The 14510-nt window shown below is 36.0% G+C and overlaps 1 pseudogene; it reads right to left on the reverse strand.

Moving 5' to 3' along the window:
- Positions 1 to 12759: 12759 nt before the first annotated feature.
- The window catches only part of LOC101580520, a 3529-nt pseudogene continuing 1778 nt past the window's right edge, over positions 12760 to 14510 (reverse strand).

Below are 14510 nucleotides of genomic sequence, written 5' to 3' on the forward strand. Positions count from 1 at the left end.
CCAGGGAAGCGCTTATTCCACTGAGCCATCTCCCCGGCCCCAAGTCCAATAATCTGAAGGCTTCTTGTTAAAATACAAATTCTTTGAGGAGGTGAGAGCTAGAGTGATTTTACTATTTTATTTTTCTAAATATTTTACATTTAAGTATCATATTGCAAATTGATTTTTAGTTTTTTAATGTTCAGTCCTAAGAATTTTTAAATATGCATAAATCTAAATAAATAACCACCACCACATCCCAAAACATTTCTCTATCTTCCCCAAATCCTTCAGACCAATCTATTTTTTGTCTCCTCTTCCACCTATTTATAAACTCTGGCACCAATGTATTTTCTATCTCTATAATTTTACTTTTTCCAAAATGTCATACAAACAAACCAAATTGAGCTTCTTTCATGAAGCATAAATTCTCTAGATTCATTCAAGTCTTTATTGCTGAATTATATTTCATTGCACTGATGTATGACAACTGTTTATTTGTCCCAGATTGAGATGGTCATGAAAAAAATTGCTAAATGCATTTGCGCCCAGGTTTTTAGACATAGGTGCTCAGTCTCCTAGGATTAAGATCCAGTAGAGGGATAGTAACCATATGAAAAGTGCATGTTTAAATTTGTAATTAACTGAGAACTTTCTTAAGTGGCCCTATCAATTTTGCATTTCAACCAACAGTGTATGAGAGTTCTAGCTACTTTCCAGCCTCATAAAATCCAAGTATTCTCAACCATTTTTAAATGGATTTTAGTAGATATAGTGAGATAGTCCACCCTAGTTTTAACTTGCATTTCTCCAATGGCTAATGCTGCCAAATATATTTCCATGTACTTTTGCCATCCTAATATATTCTTTAATAATGCGTATGTTTGTATCATTTGCCTTTTTTGCAGTATTAGAGATTGAACCCAGAGCCTTTACAATGAGCTACATCCCCAGTCCATTTTTACTTTTTTAGTTTGAGTCATAGTCCCACTAAATTACTAACTTGCCCTGGCTGTGCTTAAACCTGAGATCCTCCTGCCTCAGCCACTCAGAGAGCAAAGACTGAACCCATGAGCCACCATCCCTCGCTTTTTTTTTTTTTTTTTGCCAATTTTGAATTGTTCTCCTGTTGAATTTTTAGAGTTCTTTATACATGTTGGATGAGTCCTTTATTACACATAGGAGTTGCATAGTTTGCTTTTCCCAGTCCGTGCTTGTCTTCTCATTCCCTAAAGTAAACAGCTTTTTGATTTCTACCTGAGTTTAACTGAAAGGAATCTGAAAGACAGCCTATGACTAAAGAGACACCTTCCAAAAGAGCAGTTGTTCGGCACTTCTCCCTTTGAGTGATTCCTCATGGGGACATTCAGATGTCAGCATTGCATATGTTGGCTCCAGTGACCTTCCTCGGGCCTCTGCCATCTCTTTCCAATTCTTCATCAGGAGCAGTCCCTTCCTGCACCCCCCTCCCCAAGACATACACATTTCCAGCAAAACCTTTATCCATGAACACAGAATCCATTGAAAGTGGTCTAATTAACTTAAAATGCAAAAGTAGTTTCTGGAAATAAACAGACCCTGGGGCCATTTGTCCTTGTTAGTCATATTCTCACTAAATTACTAAATTACTCTGGCTGCATTTAAATTTGAGATCCTCCTGCCTCAACCAGAAGGCTCGAATTGGATATTCTGAACCTATTGCTGTGGCTGCACTTAAATTTGAGCTCCTCCTGCCTCAGCCAGGAGGCTTGAATTGGATCTTTTGAACCTATTTAAGCCTCCTTTAAACTCCCAGATATGTCTTTGACCAGCTTTAGAGTATTTATTTTTCATCACATTTTATCATTATTTCTTTTTATTTCTCCTGTTATACTGTGGATTCATTTGTGTGTTAAACACACATTTACTTTCTCTAAGTACCACATACTTAACAACTGGATAGTCCAATATGCTTTTATTTTATCTCAATCTTAGATTCACTTTCTTAATTCTTAATTCTATGTTATAAATGTAGCCAACGGAATTCCAATTCCCAGGTACATGATGGCTGAGAAATCATCTCACTGTTAGAATCATTTATCTAACCACTACACCCTACAACTTATTATAACGGCAGGTTCATTTTGCCTAATAGAAAGAATATGCTTTTAAATTTGGTGTCAGGGTTGAGGATATAGCCCAGGGGCACAGTGTCTGTCTGGCAAGTGTAAGATTGTGAGCTCAATGCCTGGTACCAAAAACAAACAAACAACAGAACATAAATTCTGTGTTGGCTGCTTACTAGACACATGACATTGGGCAACTTATTTCTCTGAGTCTGTCACCTCATGTTCAACATAAAACTTTAACATCCTTGTTGTGAGATTCCTGATAAAATAAATAACATAATAGATGTTAAAATGTGGAGCATATGGTAAGAACTATTGGGTTTCTTTCATCTTCTATTGATTTTTTTTTTTTTTTTAGTTTTTACATTTCTCAGTGTCATCACCTTCCTGTAAGAATATATTAAAACTTTGTCAGTAAGAACTCATGTATTAAAAAAAAAAAGAACTCATGTATACGGTTGCTTCTAAACCAATTCAAATGAATATTTTACCACATCTATTACTTATGATGGATGCACATTCTACCAGTCAACTCATTGTGCAGTGAAAATCATTAAATTATTATAGCAGAAATTGATCGTACTTTCAAACAAAGAACTTAGAGGCTGATTTTTTTTAAATGATGGCTGTTTCTGTTCATTCATCTAAAATCTGAATTGTATTTGTGTCTCACATATATTACATTGAAATTCACCACAGAAATATTTTATTAAAGAGAAAAGGAATCTGTCAGATATTTAAAACAATCCCCCAAATATACAAACATAAGTCAAATTTCCTTCTGTTTGTTAACAAACCATGGGTCTTCTTTGCATTCTTTTTTCAAAGAGAAAAGAGGTATTCAATGATGTGTGCAAGAGCAAAGTTTTTCCGAATGGTGTGCCCAGGTAGAAGCTCCAGAAAACAAAACAACAGTAAAACATTGTCCACCAATGCTTAGAGCTATCCTGGACCAAACAAAATTGAATTGATGCTATGAAGTAAATGCTACAAAATCAGAACTTTACCAAAAAGTAAAGTAAGTGGCTAGGAAGTGAGTTTACATTCTGATCAAAAGTGAAGATTTGGGCTCCAAACAAGCTCTCAAAGGTGGGTGAGAAGAGCTGGTTACCCCGGCTTGTTTCTGGCTTACTCCTGCTTTGTTAATTCTTTGTGATGAATTCTTATGCTAACTGCATTCCCTGGTGCCTCTCTGGACCTTTCTCAGTTCCTTGCTCCTTTGTTTCTCTAACTGCTTTAACAGTAGAGGCAAGAGCTACTAATTTTTAATAAAACCTATGTTTTTCCTACAATGCAGTAACATAAAGTGAATAGAATTGAGAGAGAACAGGGTTGAAATATTTAAGTATTTTTTTTCTCATGGCAAATTCGCAAAGCTGTTTGGTCACAAGCCAGATATTCACTTTTTTGGGGGGCAGAACTGGGGATTAAACTCAGGCCCTTGCGCTTGCCAGGCAGGCACTTATTCTACTGAGCCATCTCCCTGGCCCCCCAGATATTCACTTTTTTAAACCAAAACTTGACAGTGTTTAAAATCTACACCTACCATCTTGCAGTTCCACTCATATGAACTTCACTGCTTAGTTGTTTTTCTTTTTTTGGTACCAGCGATTGAACTCAGGACCTTGCACTTGTCAGGCAGGTGTTTATACCACTGAGCTATCTCCTTGGCACTTCATTGCTTAATATTTAAGCCTTTTCTCATTCTATGTTTTGTCTGCACCTTAGATCTCCATGAGCCCATTTCATTTTATAGTCTTGCGTGACAAAAATTGTTTCTCATCCTCTGTGTGCTCAGAGTGAAATGTGAAAGACTGCTGGGGTAGTATTTATCCAATTTTTATGAAAAGAAAAAACAGGGCCAGAGAGATGGCTCAGTGGAATAAGTACTTCCCTGGCAAGTGCAAGGGCCTGAATTTGATCCCTGGTTCTGCCAAAAAAAAAGAAAAAACACCAGTGGACTAAAGCACCTGCTTAGGCCCCGCCCACAGGGTGCCCTGAGAATGTGACTGAAACTAGGTGTGGTGTCAAGCACTGTAAACTGGAGAATCACTACCCTGTAGACCCTGCACTAAAATACAGAAAAATAAGAGTGAAGATTTGGGGCCAGGGAGATGGCTTAGTGGAATAAGCGCTTCCCTGGCAAGCGCAAGGGCCTGAGTTCAATCCCTGGTTCTGCGAAACAAAAAGAGTGAAGATTTGCTTACAGTTGTGCAGCACCATTGTAGGCCCAAGGAGAAATGGTACTCTGTTAGATAGATACACACACGTAATGAAGCAAGGACCAAGAAACTTTATTTTGATCAAATGAGTATAGTTAAAAGTTATATGCCTAAATATTCATCTGTTTTGCATATTCAGATTACTTTGAATTTGCAAATACATTTTTTTGTTATATTTTCTTTTTCTTTATTTTATCACTATGTGTTAGACAATTTTTCATTTGTCTTTTTTGGGCCTAGGTTTTGCTATGCAGTTCAGGCTAGGCCTTGAACTCACTTTGTAGCCCAGGCTGCCTTCAAACTCACAGCAATCCTCCTGCCCCAGCCTTCTAAGTGATGAGATTACAGGGATGCACCACCATGCCCAGCAAGACATTTTTTTCAAATGTTTTATTTCTATCCATTAAATACTTTCTATAATAAGAAATATACCATTCCTACTACATATAGATATAGCCTAGCTATTTCAGTTCACTTCATAAAGACTGACTCAATGTTATTAGCAAGTTTCCAGCAATTACCTCTAGAGGAAAAGTCAATTTACCTTTTAGGAGGTACCACAAAGCAGAATTCTTTCTCCTTAATATTGTGTTTTCAGGCTAGTCTACAAAATTTTCCATAAGTCTGATTAATCTCTAAAGAAGCAGTTACTACTGGGGAGCCATAATGTTACAGGAAATTTTATATGGAAAACATTGATGATGAAATATTTCAAACTTTTCTATATATTATAGTCCAACGTGTTTCCAAAAGGAGTGTGTTTTGGGTCTAGTAGCTTAAAGTAAAGAGGACAAGTATCGAGTAACTCAGGTTGAGAACACGGCACATTCCATTTACCTTGGAAGCCAACACACAAGTGCTGTTGCGCTGCAGAACCCACGAGATTCTCGAAAGGATCTTCTTCAAGCTCAGGAAGGCAATTTAAATACCTCTAGCTCTCAGGGACTTTCGCAATTTTCTAAACCATCATTTTAAATTGCTTCAGGGGAAAGATGTTCAAAACTTTTGGAAATGTCAAAGAATAATGCCCTGAAGACTTAATTATATGAGACCTGTTTTTATATTTTAAATAATCAATCAAAAGTCTTAGAGACAGAACTTACACCATCTGCAATTTATTACAATATTATTCTAAGTGCCTTTCCCAAAATATATTCTTATGATATTTGTCTGGTCTTTTGTTCCTTCTGCTTTTAATCTTATTGGCAAATAGAAAGAATCCATTAGGCTACATCAAATTCATGGTCTTTAACAATAATAATAGCACAGAAATCTCCAGGCATTGTTATAAATATTTATACATATAAATCATTTAATTTCTATTTTTTAAATTAATAGGAAAAGAAAATTGGGTTTAAGTGTATGAATAGTTTGAAAATAATTATATTGAGCTCTTAGAGTTTGTATATTATTTTAGATGTGGGGTGGCATTTTAAAATTCACAATAAATTCAGAAAATGTTAAACTATTCAGCAATTACCTAGATGCTATGAAGTAATTCAGGTTGGTTTGTCTTCTTTGTTTTGTGGTACTCAAGACCTTTATAGTACTCCGCATTCATATCTCATCTTTTTGATACAGTGTCTTAGAAAGTTACTTAATTGCAAAGTCTGGACTTGAACTTGGAATCCTCCTGCCCTCGCCTCCAACCAGCAAGTATAGTGATCTTCCTACTGAAAGTGCAGTGAGTGCCACCATAATTAGCTTGAAGGTTATTGTTTGTTTTTGTTTTTGTTTTTTTATTTGTTCTTTTGTTTTGTTTTTTTGGCCAAACTGGAGATTGAACTCAGGCCCTTGAGCTTGCCAGGGAAGCGCTTATTCTACTGAGCCATTTCCCGGGCCCATGTTTTTGTTTGTGTACCAGGGTTCAAACTCAGGACCTTGAGCTTGCCAGGCAGGCGCTTATGCTGCTGAGCCATCTCCCAGATCCCAGTTTTAGATTTTAAATAGCAACCTGACTAACTAACTTGTAATTTTATCCTTCTTCATCTTATAGGCATGTCCAAAGAAATTAATCAAACAGCTTTCCATACCATTCACATTAATAAGCACAAAGTGTTATCTGCTGTAATTTGTATTCACAGGAGATAACAGCAGATACATGTACCTTCCAGAGGTTCTCCAAACTCCAGCCATCTGGTCACTACTCCTGCAGACAGTACTCCCCCTTCCTGGAACGGCCTCACCCAAAAATGGAACACAGATTGTTAACCACACAACACAGACTTGACTAAAAGTCTTCAAGTGCAAAAAAGAAAGTCACAGTGCTGAGATAGCAAATTAACTCTGAAGCTTCCCCATTATTGGTGAAGTTCAGGGCCCATTTCTGACCACACGGAGCACATTCCTGGACATTTCCTTAAGTTCTGTCACCGTGTGACAAACTTTCTTCCAGGAACAGTGTGATAGAGCATTAGAGTCTTTTAAAAAATTATTTCTAAGGCCAGTGAGATAGCTCAGTGGTCTAAGTGCCTGGTTAGGGCAGCTTTGGCAGGTGTAGAAGACAGTGGTTCAATCCCCAGCACCACATGCCATGCCAGCCCCACCCTCAGGTGAACTGAGCTGGCCAAAAAATAAATAAATAAGTAAATAAATAAATAAATAAATAGCTAGAACCCAAGAACAGAGAACAGGAGTTTTTATCCATTTTTCTCTTTTCCTTCTTCCCATATCACAAAGGGTGCCCCAAATCCACGCACGCACCTCCAAATCGGTCACATGAGAACAGTGCAAGCTAGTGAGGTTCTTTTTTTTTTTACATTTATGGAAGTTTGGGTTAGCGTTCTTTTTCACTCTATCTCATTAAAGCAGGAATATAACTGGTAGATTGCATACAATTAAGTTACACATTAAAGTTCTCCCAAGAGTAAGAACATTTGAAGTAGAGGCATCCTTTATGTCGTCACTGAGGTTGCAGAGACACAACTGGGCATGTGCTGCAACACTGCCTCACCATGTACATGGACATGTTTACTGAAATCACCTCCCTAGGGTAAGTGGACATCTGCTTGCCCCCCTTTTAAGTTATGCTTTGGTTTACTTCACATGTATTAATATTTCATCTGAAATTTAGAATTTTCAGAAAAAAAACCCATTGTTAATGGGGGCAGAGGATTTCTTTCCAGGCTTTATCTTACATAACTTTGCATGACTTAGGTTTTTGGTTTTCTAAGTATTGCAGAATAGTGTTTTTTTTTTGTTTTTCTTTTCCTTAACAATATTAAGTATATTTGGATTGATAGAAATTTCTCAGGAGTACTGTTTGATAGCTATAAATAATTTATTAAATAAATGTACTGTCATTTCATATCTTTCTTTCATCAAAACAGGTAAAAGCACAAAAAACTGCTTCAAAGGATAATGAACAATATTAATAGCAAAAGTATCTAATATCTCAAGACTGTGATAATTTATTAAAATCTATAGTCTAAAATTTTTCATTGTCTTTTCCCAGATAATTGAATGCAACCTTAGGGAAGCAAATATCAATGGTCAGTGAGATAGCTCAGAAGACTAAAGGGCCTGCTTAGGTAAACTTAGGCAAACCCCAGCACCACATGCCATACCAGCCCTGCCTCTTGGGAAGGCTGAGCCAGCCACAGAGTCTGAGCATAGTGGCACATACCTGTAATCCCAGCACTGGGGAGGCTGAAAACAGGAGGATTACTATGAGTCTGAGCTACACAGTGAGACCCTGTAACAACCAAATACATTATATATAAATCAATGCAGGGAAAGTTTTCAGCAAAAAATATTCAACATCATGCTCTTTAGAAGGGTCAAACATTTGGAAGCAACCAATTACATTTCAAAAGAGCAACTCTAACATTGCAAAAGAAATACAGACAGTGGCCTGTATCCAATGAAATATCTTTTTAAATATACAAAGATATGGATGGATCTTGTAGGAATGTTGTAAGTAAAATATTTTGGAAGTCACCTCGAGGATATTAGAATATCAAATATATAACCCATCAGCAGCATAAGATTGGTTCTTAAAGTAATTCCAAAAGAGCAATTTTGCTGACTTCTACCTCCTCCAAACAGCTCCAGCACAAATCACTGAGTACTGATGCTCATTCAAAGCCTTGACCAGAGTCTGGGGGGCCAAGGAAGAGCAGACTGACTGCGCTTTGATGGTCAGTTAAATTCTAATCATAAACAGCACTAAATGGGAGCCTCCCTACTGGCAGTGCTGTCTAATGACTAGTACAGGCAAACCCTACATCGTAACAAAACTATGATTTGAAACTATTAAGTCGTAACTCACCTATTGGATCATTATTTATCTGCGGATATGTTTTACGGCTCAGACAGAATACCATGAAGATGCAGAACTGTTTTTAGGTGATATTCTATGACTCATTCACTGTAAACAGGAAGGCACCTGCTAATATTTATAAATTAAATGTCTTAAGATGAAGTTACTTGTTTCCCACTCCTCTCTGCATAAGGTTGTTCCTTGAGCTAAAGCAAAAATTCTTTCCCCACAATTATGGCTGTAATAGTAAATTCAATGAATGAAAACAGAAGAACTTTGTTTGACAGAAATAGAGGCAGGCTCTCCTGTGTACAATGTGGTTCCTTCTTTGCCTAAAATCTGAACCACGTAAACCTAGGATAAACTACCCAGTAGTCTCACCTCCAGCTAGCAATAAGATATTCTTTCACATTCACTACTAACTACCATCTTATACTAAAGAATTCACAGTGTTAAGAAACTGGAGAGAGGAAGTCTCCTGTAGGAACATGCACAAGTATGTTCTATAGACAAGCAACCGCACCTGAAACCTGTTAATAAATGGAGTTATCAGAACCCACTCAGACCTACTTTATGAGAATCTTCTACAGCGATTGACCAGGTGATTCTTGGGAATCATGAGGAGCACTGGACTTCACCAGTGCCTCTCTTTCTCAGTTGTGCTTTACAATCACTGAGAGAGCATACTTAATAGGACGCCTGGTTTCCAACACTTCCACCATACATGCTAATTTGGGTAATACTAAAGTGCAGTAAAAAAGAAAACAAGATTTGAAGTCAGAAAATAAAAGATTTGAATAACAACTCACTCTGTTGCTATAATTTAATACAAATTTTTCCCTAGACTTTATTTTTCTTCAAGAATTATAGTGATGACAAATAAGTACAAAATGTGCACAGGTTTGAAAACTATAAACCCTTAACCAATGTACAATGACTGCATGGAATAAAATCAAGTAATTAAGTTTATGTTGAACTTATTAAGACATCTAAAATATTTATTTCAAAGTGCAGTGTCTGTATTAACAGCATCAATAATAATAGATAATTATTAAAAATGCAAATAGTTCTTCCTTGGCTAAGTTTTCAAGCATCTCTAAAAGTGGAATACAGAAATCTGAATGTTTAATAAGCTACAAATGCAGCTCAATTGCTTTATGAGGCATAAGAATCCAATAAACTGATCTCTCTACTCTTCCTTTTGCATTTTTACTTTTTTATTTTATAAAGAGAGTACAAAGTAGTATGAAAACAGAAAAAATCATAAGTGATATAGAATTTCACTTAAAGTAATATGAACTTCACAGTATTTGTTGCAATGCACGGTGTTGTCTTCCAACTCACCAGTGCTGCACCAGTGCTAGCATAGTTGTGAAACCTACTTCAATTACATTTTACTTCGTATAATATGTGACTGCTCATTTAACTCACAAGTCATTTTCTAAATTACTTTGAGTATGAAAAAGTAAAATTGGAAAAGAAAGGGGGGTGGGCCACAAAGATTGAGTTCATTCTTAGAAGTATTCTGAGTACCCAGATATTGACAAAAACTCCTTCTTGTCACTTTCTTAGTAATGTAACTAATGATACTCCCAAGGAATAGCATCCAAATTATAGCCTATCCCATCTAAAGCTTTCTTCCATTCTCCTATGTATTTATTCCTTGGCGACAACTCCCCTCCATGCTGAGTACCTGAGTTACATCTACTATTGTCTTCATATGATGATAAACTTTTTGTCAAAGAAAAAGCCCTTCTTCACACAAGTTTATAATACAACTATCTTTTTCCTGTGCTATGGGGTCTGCAAAGCGTATGCCTGGCAGAGATGGTGGATGACTGGGATGTGGATGACTGCAATTTTTCTCATGGAAAAATTCCTGAGATTCCCATCTGAAATGTTATCTTTAATGAAGCCAGCCTCTATAAATATTTCTTTTGATGAGAGCATAATGCTGTTGGGAAATGTAATGTTTTTATTTGTACTCCAGTGATTTCCTATTTTCCAGATTTTCATCACCTACAGCATAACTGAAATCAATTCATCTGAAGCAAGGAAAAGAGCTTTTTCTCACCTGCTGAATACACACAGGGGACTGTGTTTTATGGGATGATCCTCTTCACATAAATGAAGCCAATAGCCAAAGACACTGCTTCAGACAAACTAACTGACTCATTCTATAAAGTAGTCACCCTCATGTGGAGTCTTACGTGAGGAATGGAGAAGCGCTAGTGCATGTGAAATAATCCATGAGCAGATCATGGCGCTAAAGGAAATTATGAGAAACTGACGTCTTTGAGTTGTGAATAAAATAAGATGACACATTTTGAGGCAGTTTTTTAAAAAAAAGAATGTTACATGCAGAAAAAGAATTTCAGAAATTTCAGGATTAATCTATTATATTTTTAAATGGCTGATCTCACAAAAATGTAGGGACAGGAGATCTAAGAAATATGACTAAGTTTATGATATTAAGGCAACAAATATTTTAAATTAAGTCTTTTTCACTAACACATTTTAAAATTATATCTAAAGAAAAAAAAATAAAAAAATGAAAGAAAAAAAATTATATCTAAGGTCTTATCAGGTCCCAACCTGTTTCCTTCTACAGACTTCCCCTTGTTTTCCATGCTCGTATTGTTCTCTTGCACATCCGGGGTTCCATTACCCACTTCTTGCGGGTACTTTCACAGCTCAGGACAACAATAGCACATACTGCTTCCTCTGTATTGAAACACTAGTCCTTCTTCTCTGGCAAGACTGTAGTAATATCAGAACAAACAGACAGAATGTGAGAGTCTCTGCAAAGCTTTCCAGTGTTTCCGTAGAGTCATTTATTCTCTCCTCGATGCTATCATAATCTGTATCTCTCTTTTAGTGGCTTGCTTCTGTGCTGTAACTATTTGAGAGTTTCTGAAATATACTGATGGTCACAACTATGGCTCACTATTCACTATACAAAGTCCATTGCCAAGTTAATTAAAACTAGTAGTAATAATTGTTGAATTAATTAAAATTGAAAACAGTAAAAATGCAAGTCCAAAAGCTTCAAATAAGAGAAATGGACTTTACATATTAGTTCATCTCCTACAACTCCAAACACTTTTAGCAAAACATGAGCTTATTTTTCAATGGAAGAGAAAATGGGGAATATAAACGTTGGAATAAAATACTTTGAAGTGGTCACCTGAGGACAAAACAAAAGGTGTATCAGTGTACATTATAATTTTATAGTACAGTGACAAGTAAGAGTTATCCAGATAACTAGAACTATCTGCATTATCTATGCAGCATGGGGTTTTTATTATTTTTACCTAAAGATGCCTCTTTTTGGTAATGACAAACATGTTTTTTTAAAAAACCTGGTTTTTCTCAATACACCTTTAAAGGTTTTTAAATTGTTTCATATCTGGTCAAGTTGAGATTTTTAAGAACTTCATTTTTAATTTGTAATAAAAATTTACAACTTGATTTTTTCAAAAAATTCAACAAACTGCAAGCACTTTTTAATAAAGGTTTTAAATTAAAAAAATAAGGAAAAAGATAAAAATCCCCACTATCACCACTCATGTTCAACATAGAATTTGAAACATTAACAAGAGCAATTGGGCAGGAAAAAGAAATAAGAATACATATAGAAAAGGAAAAAAAGTCAAATTACTATTATCTGCACTTGAAATGATCTTCTACATAGAAAACTCAAAGATCCACCAGAAAACTCTTAGAATTTAACAATTATAGAAATGTGTCAGAATAGAAATCAACACACAAAAATCAACAGTGTTGCTGTCTTCTCATAATGAACTGGCTGAGAGAAAAAAATTAGAAAAAAAGATAACATTTACAACAGCATCAAGAAAATTAAATACTTATGAAATAACCTAACTAAGCAAGTGAAACCTCTACAAGTGAGAACTTCAGTATTCTGGATAAGGAGACTGAAAATGGAAGAGTCTTCTGAATAGATATAACCAATATACTCAAAATGGCCATGCTTCAAAAATTCTGATATGATTTTCATGCCATCCCAATCAAAGTAGAGTACCAATCACATTATTAACAGAACTGGAGAAAAATCTGAAAATTCCTATGAAAACAAAAGATATTCAAAATAGCAAAAGCAATCCTTGTTCACAAGAACAAAGCCAGAGGTATCGTAATTTCAAACTCAAACTTTTGTCACAAGTGATTAAAACAGCATGATGGCAGCACAAAAACAGAAATGAGGATCAACGCCACAGAAGCCAGGATGTAGAAACAATGCAAAGTGCATCCTTCCCTAAAAAGAGAGCAAAAACATACAGTGGAGGAATGAAAGCCTCATTCAGTTGGGACAACGGGCTATGCACCTGGCAGAAGATTGAAACTAGTCCCTAGTTCCTTCTTTTAAAAAAAAAAAAAAAAGTTTATTTATTTATTTATTTATTTAGTACCGGGGATTGAACTCAGTACCCTGCGCTTGCCAGGCAGGTGCTTATTCTAAGTGGATAAAAAAGATGTAGTATTTACTCCAAATGAAGTACTACTCTGCACGTACCTCTCACCATGTACTAAGTTAAAATGACAAATGATCAAAGAACTAAAGGCTAGAACAAAAATATAGAGCCTGCTGGAAGAGAAAATACAAAAACTCTTGAAATCATATGTATAGGAAAGGCCTTTCTGAACAGACTTCTGGTTGAACAGGAAATAGTACCAAAAAAAAAAAAAAAATCAACAACGACAAAAAAAATCAACAAATGGGATCATATTAAATTAAAAACTTTTGCACAATAAAAAATGTTCAATAGTGTGAAAAGACAACTTAGAGAATGGGGAAAAAATGTTGCCAGCTCTACTTCTGAGAGAACACTAATGTCTACACTGGGGATGGGGGCACATACCTGTAATCTTGGCACACAGGAGGCTGAGACAGGAAGACTGCTGTGAGTTAGTGGTCAGTCAGGAATATATAGTTATTTCAAAGCTGGCTGAACTACATAGCAAGATTCTTTCTCAAAAAACAGACTAATATCTACAATCTAAAAAAAACTTAGAACCCCTAATAAAAGATCCAGTCAAAAAATTGGCAACTGAAATGAATAGAAAGTTCACAGAGGAAGAGGAAGAAAGAGGAGGAAAAAAAGGAGGAGAAGGAGAAGGAAATGGGGTGGGGAGGAGATAGCTCAGTAGAATAAGCACCTGCCTGGCAAGCGCAGGGTACTGAGTTCAATCCCCAGTACTAAATAAATAAATAAATAAATAAACTTTAAAAAAAAAAAGGAAATGGGGGAAGGGGAAGAGGAAGAAAAGAGGAAAAAGAAGGAGAACAAATGGTCAATAAATACATGAAGAAATGTTCAACATCACTAGTCATCAAAGAAATTCAAATTAACACCAATATCCCCAAGAAAAGATGGCCTTTAGCAAGGGATTAAATAATAATAAATGCTGGCAAGACCTCATGGTGAAAGAACCCTTGCACATTGCTGTAGGTAATATAAACTAGTACAACCACTATGAAATCAGTAAAAAGATTTCTCAAGAACTAAAACCAAAAATTCCATTTAAACCAGCTACTCTCCTTCTAGGTGTCCTTCTGACAGAGTTAAGACAACCATTACATGCATGCCCATGTTTAAAGTAACACAGTTCATCATAGCAAATCTTGGAAACACCCTACATGTCACCAAAAAATAAATGGATAAAAAAAATGTAGTATTTACTCCAAATGAAGTACTACTCTGCCATAAAGAAAGATAAATGGAAGTATCCTGAGACGATAATGGTAAGTGAAATAAATCAGAAACAAAAGCCAGGGAGATGGCTCAGTAGAATAAGCGCTTCCCTGGCAAGCACAAGGGTCTGAGTTCAATCCCTGGTTCCACAAAAAGAGAGAGAAAGGGAGAGAGAGAGAGAGAGAGAGAGAGAGAGAGAGAGAGAGGAAAGAAAGAAAGAAAG

The sequence above is a fragment of the Octodon degus genome, unplaced genomic scaffold (assembly GCF_000260255.1).
Source record: "Octodon degus isolate 3935 unplaced genomic scaffold, OctDeg1.0 scaffold00094, whole genome shotgun sequence".
Taxonomy (NCBI): domain Eukaryota; kingdom Metazoa; phylum Chordata; class Mammalia; order Rodentia; family Octodontidae; genus Octodon; species Octodon degus.